Here is a 7701-nt window from a genome sequence, read left to right on the forward strand (position 1 = left end):
GTCCAGGGCTTCTCATTGGCTAGTTCTGTCTTAAGTATTAACCCATAACTACATATATATGTGTGTGTGTGTGTGCGTGTGTGTGTGTGTGTGTGTGTGTGTGTGTTTCTATAAGGTCATATCTTACCAAGGACACCAGCCTCATGCATCCTTTCTTCCTGAGATCACATGGTGACTCCCTGCTCTTGACTACATTTCCCAGAATCCTCCTCTACTCCTAGTCCCACCTATCTTGCTTCCCTATTGGGCAACAGTGCTTTATTCATCAGCCAATAAGACACACATATACACAGAAGGACTTCCTCCAACAAAGAATTACCCAATATATCTTTACAATGTCGGGGAGACAACTAAGACTTGGTGCCTCTTGTAGTTGTCTCCACACTAACAGCCTAAAACAATAAGAGAAAAGAATCAAGGAAGTTACTTCAGATCTCACTCCTGACACACACGCACTAAAAAAAAATCTTCAAAACTTCACTGTAAAATAGTTTAAAAGTAGAAGAAACAAATAGAAAAATTTCAAACAGGGGGTATTGCAGTCTCAGGTACTAAATGATGGTGTACTCTGAAGGAACAAAGAGAAGGGATAGTTTATGTGGAGAACCGTGCTGCCCACATTCTCATGAGAATAGAAATATGAATAGAATAGGATAGCAATAAAATCCAATATACAGATAAAGGATGTAAGAATTCAGGAAGTGCTCAACCTGACTGGTTGATTGCAAACAACAGTTCATTGGCCAGGCCCAGGTGGTAAAATTGCAGAGGCTGTTGATCTTGGCAGTTAAAACAGGAGTACATCCAGATGAGGGCCACAAAGTTTAGTGTATGGTTCTTTCAGGAACATGGAGTACATGTGACCCTCCTATACACACCAGACACCAGTCAGTAAATGGCTACTCTGCTCCATTCAGAACTGAGGTCCAGTGATTTGGGACCTGTCTGCTTTTCTCTAATCAATCTCTATCTCTATCTTTATCTCCCTCCCTCCCCTTCCACCTCCCCCTCCCCCTGCCTTTCCCCCTTTCTCTCCCCTTCTCTCTTCCTCAAATGATGGCCTTCAACACCCCTTAGGCTTCTGACCACTTCTTGCCAGGATAACATTTTAGGTCAATGGCAGTCTTAGATCCGTGTCTGTCTAGTTTCAAAATAGATGAATAACACAACCCCCAGAACCTCAAATGCAAAAATCTCTGAATCCAACCTAGACTCTGCAATTTGCTCTTTCTCCACAGGCCAAACAAAAACTAATTTTAAACAAACCACCACCACCAATCTTGGGGTGGGAAAGTGCCCAGAAAAGCCAAACAACATCGCACGGAGACTAGCACACTCCACCCAATGGCTGGGGAGCCTTTCAAGGACTAGCCACTGGTCTAGGGCTGGGAAGACATCCAATCTACCCTGAAGTCCTCTTCTCAACATAGGATTAGGAAATCCAGCTCATCCAGCCAAGTAAGTATCCTCCCCTGTCCTTTGTTTTACAGTGAGCTCTAAGGCCTGAACTCCTATAGTGGAGGAACAGAAACAACAAATTTCTACTTAAAATTATATGTGAACATAGTGTGTGTGTGGGGGGGGGCACTCATGTACACAGCAGAGGAATCTACTGTTCAGGCTCCCCAGAAAATATAATCTAGACCACACCCCTCTATATATATGCATGTATTATGTATGTATGTATTATAAATATGTGCTTATAGTAATATAATTTGTTATAGAATGCATATGATAACATGTAATAGTACGTACTATAATACACTTTTACTCAATATACAACAGCTATAACTTGTGTATATGAAATACAATAATTATAAAATAATACAATAACATAGTAAAAAACACAAATACATGTTTGCTTGTGGAGTTTCTGGGTCTGGCTTGTACAATAGTGGGAGATGAGAAAAGTCTGACCTCCACAGGGCAGGCTGGAAACTGAGGCAGGAGTGGATGTTGCCATGCAGAGTTTTTTCTCTGGGAAAAGCTGTATCTCTTCTCAAGGCCTGCAATCAGATGAAGTTCACCCACATTTTTGGGGGTAACCTGCTTTACATAAAGTAAATGGGATTAAATACAGGTCATGTCACAAAACACCTTCTTGACAACCTTCAGACTGATGCACGATTAAAGACTGATGGCAGCCGGACATCCAAGACAGCAACAAGAAAAGACATCACAGTATTCAGTAGCTTTGCTGGTGTCTAAACTGCTGTGAAATTCTTGCATCGGTGACTAGGGAGATGTCCCAGTGTTAAACACTTACTATGCAAGTATGAGGAACAGAGTTCTGATCCCCAGAACCTTTGTAAAATGCCTGGTGTTCATGGTGACCTGACTGTAATTCTCCAGCCTTGGAAAGAGATAGAGGATTCTCAGAGCAAGGCCGGTAGGAAATCTAGCCATATCAGTAATATGCTGGTTTGACTGAAAGATCTGCCTCAATGATTCTACACATCAACCTCTGACCTTCATATGCATGCAGACACACACACACATGCAACCTTCCATACATGTACCCCCAAACATGCATACACATATTTGTGCTATAGACATATACAGATGAAAATAGAGAAGGGTTCCTTTATCAAAAAGGCTTTGGCTATGTACAATCTTTGGGAATCTGAGATATGGGGTATAATGTTTAATCTTGACTAGATCTGGAGCCAACTAGGAGATACCAGGAGCTGTCTCTGGACAGCTCTGTGGATGTGCTTTCAGGAAAGATTAACAAATAGAAAAAGGCTTGCCCACCATAGAGGGTGTGAGGGACCTTCCAGCTGCAGCCCAGATGTGATGGGGGATGTCCTTCTGTATATATGTTTCTCTTATTGCTTGATGAATATAACACTAGGCAGTAGCCAGGAAGGAACATAGGCGAGGCTACCAGAGGAGGAGAATTCAGAGAGAAGCCATCAAAGAGACACCATGTAGCTACCAGGAAAATAGGATGCATTGGGCGTTCTCTGGTAAGATAAGGTCATGTAGAAATACATAGATTAATCGTTATAGGTTAATAATTAAGAGAGAGCTAGCCAGTAAAAAGCCTGAGCCATCGGCCAAACAGTTTATAATTAATATAAGTCTCTGTGTGTTTATTTGGGGCTAAGCGGTTGTGGGACCAGGCAGAACAGAAACTCTGTCTACACAGATGAAACACAGGGTTACTTGGTTACCTGCCTTTGCCTCTGACTGACTGTGGCTGTCTCTACTGGTGTTACTGCTGGTGCCATCCTCACTGGCATCAGACTCTTCTTCATACTCAGCCTCTGTCTTGGGTAGACAACCAGAACCTGTGTTCACTCTGTCCCACCCATTCCTCTAGAGAATCCTGACTAACACAAGAGGGCAGCTTCACCCCAGGGCAGGTAGTGCAGTGGAGACCTCAGGGTCCAGCTAGAGTTGAGATGGAGTAATTCACAGGCAATTCACTGGACACCACAGACATGACCGCAACTGACTGGGCTTATCTCAGTGGAATCAGTTTCTCAGTTCTTCTCTCCCACAGGAAGAAAACCCAAAGCTCAGAAAGATTGAGTCACCATATGAAATCACCCAGTAGTTTTGAATCTACTGCTACTAGTTACTAGGGTTCACAATGGTCCTTCAGATAACCATCGTCTGCCTGGATGGACTAGAAAAGTTTTATTTCTTCTACACTTTGTACCCACTTCCCTGCCTTTCCTCTCTTCGTCCTTTACCCCACTGTGACTTGCTACAACTGTGGCAGAGCCCCACTCCATGCACTGCCATGAACTTGGTGTTGTCTGTTAAGTGAGTGGTCATCCTAAAGATGGGTGCAGTTGAGATGCTCAGAGTCTTCCAAGGAACAACAAGCAGGACAAAACCTGAAGACAAGTTCTGAGTTTGCAAAAAGCGTTTGTTTGTTTTTAATCCAAAAACCTCAACTTTTATTCTGAACACAGCTAAAATACTGCCTTCAGTCAAAGGTGCCTTGGGAACATCTACAATTTCTGCCTTCACAACAATAAGGTTAACCCATACAACCTGCTGATGGAAATGTCTAGCAAATCCGCGCTAGAATCAAAAGATGCTGGCCAATTCAGCCCTGTGTTCTCAAGCAAATTGAGGACATCATCACAGTGATCTCTTCATGGAAGAAGGATCCAGCCTCACCCAGGACGCTCACTTGTCTAGTGTATTACACATGATGTTGACTTCTCAGCCTCTGTCCTTGACCTAGCTCCCAGGAAAAATGAAAACCTACTGTTGCAACACTTCAAATCAGAGGTCTTACATCTCTGCTTTGAGGAACAGCCAATAGAAATAGAGGTCGTGGCTGTCAATCAGGGTGTATTTTGCATGCACAAGGCAGTTTCCTCCAAGGGAATCAATACAAATAAGAAATGCCAGATGCTCCGGTCCACCGGAAGCTAAAGAACAAAAGTGCAGAATGGAAGCTGCCCGAACCCTAATTTAATCCAGGAGAACAAACAGGGAATCACTCAGCAGTCCTCAAACCCATGGCCAGAAGGGTATGCCCATGAGGCAAATAGTTTTATGGACCATCTCCCAACCTACTCCCTCCTGCCACAGAAACTAGATTAAAATGGCCCTTGATGACTTGGTGAATGACATTTTCGTGGGTTATGTTGATCTTGTGCTGTTTTTTCAGTGTAAAGTCAAATACACAATGGAAATTTTTTATTTATAAAGTGGCTACAACACTGCTATGTGAGGCTCACACTCAGTCTAATTCATGTCACTCAAGATTCTATTCAAATGCTACTTCCTCAAAAAGGCCTTCCTTGACCTCCGTCACCCAACACTCAGACCCTCAAAGTCTTAGAAAGTCTAACTTTCTTTCTGGCATTGACATGTTTCCCTCTTTATTAACGTCTGATTTCTCCTCCTTATTATAGTGAAGCCAAGTGACGATGAAGGCATCATTGTCCCTAGAGCTCCAATTACAGCAATCAGAACTATACCTGGGCACATACGAAGGACTCCAAAAATAGTTGTTGAATGGATGTACAAGTGGACCAACCCAAAAATCAAAGACTCTGAGGAAAACGAGCCATCTTGGGATTTGTCATCTGAACAAAGATGCTTTGGAGAGCTACTCTGAAAATCCTTTTTTTATTATTTATGTGTGCAATTGCATGTGCATGTATGTAGCCATGGGTGCCAGAAGAAGGTTATGATCCCCTGGAGATGGAGTCACAGTAGTTTTGAGTCCCCTAATGAGTGCTTGGAACCAAATTCCAGTCCTCTGGGAAAGCAGCAAGTTCTCTTAACCACTGAACAATCTCTCTAGTCCCTACTCTGAAATTTCTTGAGGATAGTTTCCAACCCCAAGTAATACGATCAACTTCTGTTACACAGTGTGGAACTCAGGTGTTCAGAAAACCAGCTGCGCAACCTTTCTAGGGCATGTAACATCCTTGGGGAAGGATATAGTGGAAAATATGAGGTCAAGAGCTAAAAATCAGATGGCCCAAATCCAAATCTCAGATCTGGCGCTTCCTACATGAACAGCCATGGAACATTCAGTTAACAACTCCATGTTTTAGTTTCCTTACCTATAAAACAGGGATGGTATGGATTGTGCCTGCTTTATAGAGTTTCGTGTAAGAAAAAGTAAGCAAATGTGTATGAGTCACATCTTCTGAGATGGAGGAAACATGTTACACTCATCATTATTTCCTTTTTAAAAGATTTGGTTTTTATTGTTTTTAATTGTGTGTATGTATGTATGCATGTGTGTGTGTATGTATGCATGTGTGTGTGTTAGCATTCACTTGTGAGTGCAGGTACCCTCAGAGTCCAGAAGATGTATTCCTTGGAGCTAAAGTTATAGGCAATTGTGAGCCATCCCATGTTGGCTCTAGAAACAAAACTCAGATCTTCTGCAAGAGGATTATTAACCCCAGAACCATCTTACCAGCCCCGTGCCGGACATTCTTTAAAATAGCAGTTTGAAATAATTAATGGAAAAATTAATTAATTAACTCAGTGCCAGAGCTTGAGTGAGATGGCACACAATGCCAGAGACACTCAAACACAAGCACTGGCCATGCACCTGGATGGTCTGGTATGAGTGGCTCCTTTTATTTTGTGTCTAATAGATTTCAATCACCCTGGTCCTGAATTTGCAAGAAATGTACATGTAAGAAGTAAAATAACCCTCATTTTAAAACAAACAGGGATCATTATAAAAAAGAAAAAAAGAACCACAACCAACCAAAATACAAAGAACAAGTGTCCACGTGGTGCCTATCCCCAACTGGTACATTCACAACACAGCTCCTGCACCTAAGACTCAGGGATCATAGCAGAACAGGGCACAGAAAGGCTGTAAGAACCAAGGGAACAGGTAGTCTGCTGTGCCATTCATTGTGCCTGCTAGAAATGTCAAAGCAGCTTCACTTGCAAACATCACATCAATACAACTGCCAAAACAAGACCTGAACAAAAATGCCACCCACAGACAAACTGGTTGTCCAATACCAAGGGGTCAGCTATACATACAAGTAGTAATATATGAACTAAGAAGACGGCATTTATACATTTAGGAATTTACTTACATGTGTGTTTATATAACAGCAGTTGCAAAGACATAGGCCATGAGCTTGAGCGATAGCAAGGCGGGGTACACTGGAAGGGTTGGAAGGAAGAAAGGAAAAGGTAGAAATGATGTCATTATATTTTAATTTCAAAAAATAAATGTACTAAAAATAGAAGTAAATTTAGCAAACAACTTCTAAATATTGTTTGTCTTGTGATGTAATGTTTACAGAACAAGTATAACTCAAGTTAAACGTGGGGCAAGAGAAGAGCTGTGGCTGGGAGGCAGCTGAACACATAAGAGTACCTGCTGTGCAAGCATAAGGGCCTGAGTTCAAATCCCAGGACCCACATAAAAAGCTGGTGTGTGTAGGTACCTGAAAAAACATGTGTAAGCATAAACATACACCACACACACCAAAACATAAATAACTAGTTTTACAGTATCTTAAGAGAAAAGTACAGGACCCGGTAAACAGCAAAGTTGGCATTTTTATTGTAGCCAATATACCCCCAGAAGCCTCTAGACAAAACCCTTGCTGAGGGCCAGCACTCCTCAGGTCTAATCTTCAGACATGCGCAGGAATCCCTGGGCTTACGAGTCCAAACAAATGTATACAAGGGGGACTTTTGACTTTATAGCAGTAATGAAAAAACTGTGAGTGTGGTGGCCCAGCACTCAGGACATAAGAAGCAGGTAGATCTCTGGGAGTCCCTGGCCAGTCTGATTCATATAGGGAGTTCTAGTTCTGCTAAGGCTACATAGTTAGACCCTGTCTCAGAGAGTGGGAGAGGACAGAGGAAGAGTGAGGTAGAGAGAGGGGGTGAGAGGGAAGGAGACAGGGAGGGGGAGAGAGATCAGCAGTTAAGAGCACTCAGCTTTTTGAGAGTTTCTGAGTTCCGTCCTCAGCCTCCACGTTGCATGACTCAGTGCCTGTAACTCCACCTACAAGGGGGATATAAGGTCCTCTTCTGGCCTCTGCAGGCAGTGTACTTAGATGTGCGTACACACACACACACACACATACACACACAGGGGTGGTAGGAAATTTAAAAAAATAAAGTCAACATTGGAGCAAAATGCATTGATAAATGTCTTTCTGGAGATATTTTTCTGCAAAGTCCATGAATAGTGGGAATAGCATGAGAAAGGATCATTGTGAAAGTTGCCCC

At 42.5% G+C, this 7701-nt stretch overlaps 1 long non-coding RNA gene across 1 annotated transcript in view; it reads right to left on the reverse strand.

Annotated features, from left to right (window-relative positions):
* Positions 1-1040: 1040 nt before the first annotated feature.
* The window catches only part of LOC121141549, an 8307-nt gene continuing 1646 nt past the window's right edge, over positions 1041-7701 (reverse strand). The window contains exons 2-3 of the long non-coding RNA XR_005878491.1: positions 6549-7474; positions 1041-2046 (exon numbers count right to left, since the gene is read on the reverse strand). This is a non-coding gene — a long non-coding RNA (uncharacterized LOC121141549). The remainder of the gene's footprint in view (positions 2047-6548; positions 7475-7701) is intronic.

This window comes from Mesocricetus auratus, unplaced genomic scaffold (assembly GCF_017639785.1).
Source record: "Mesocricetus auratus isolate SY011 unplaced genomic scaffold, BCM_Maur_2.0 Super-Scaffold_100007, whole genome shotgun sequence".
NCBI lineage: Eukaryota > Metazoa > Chordata > Mammalia > Rodentia > Cricetidae > Mesocricetus > Mesocricetus auratus.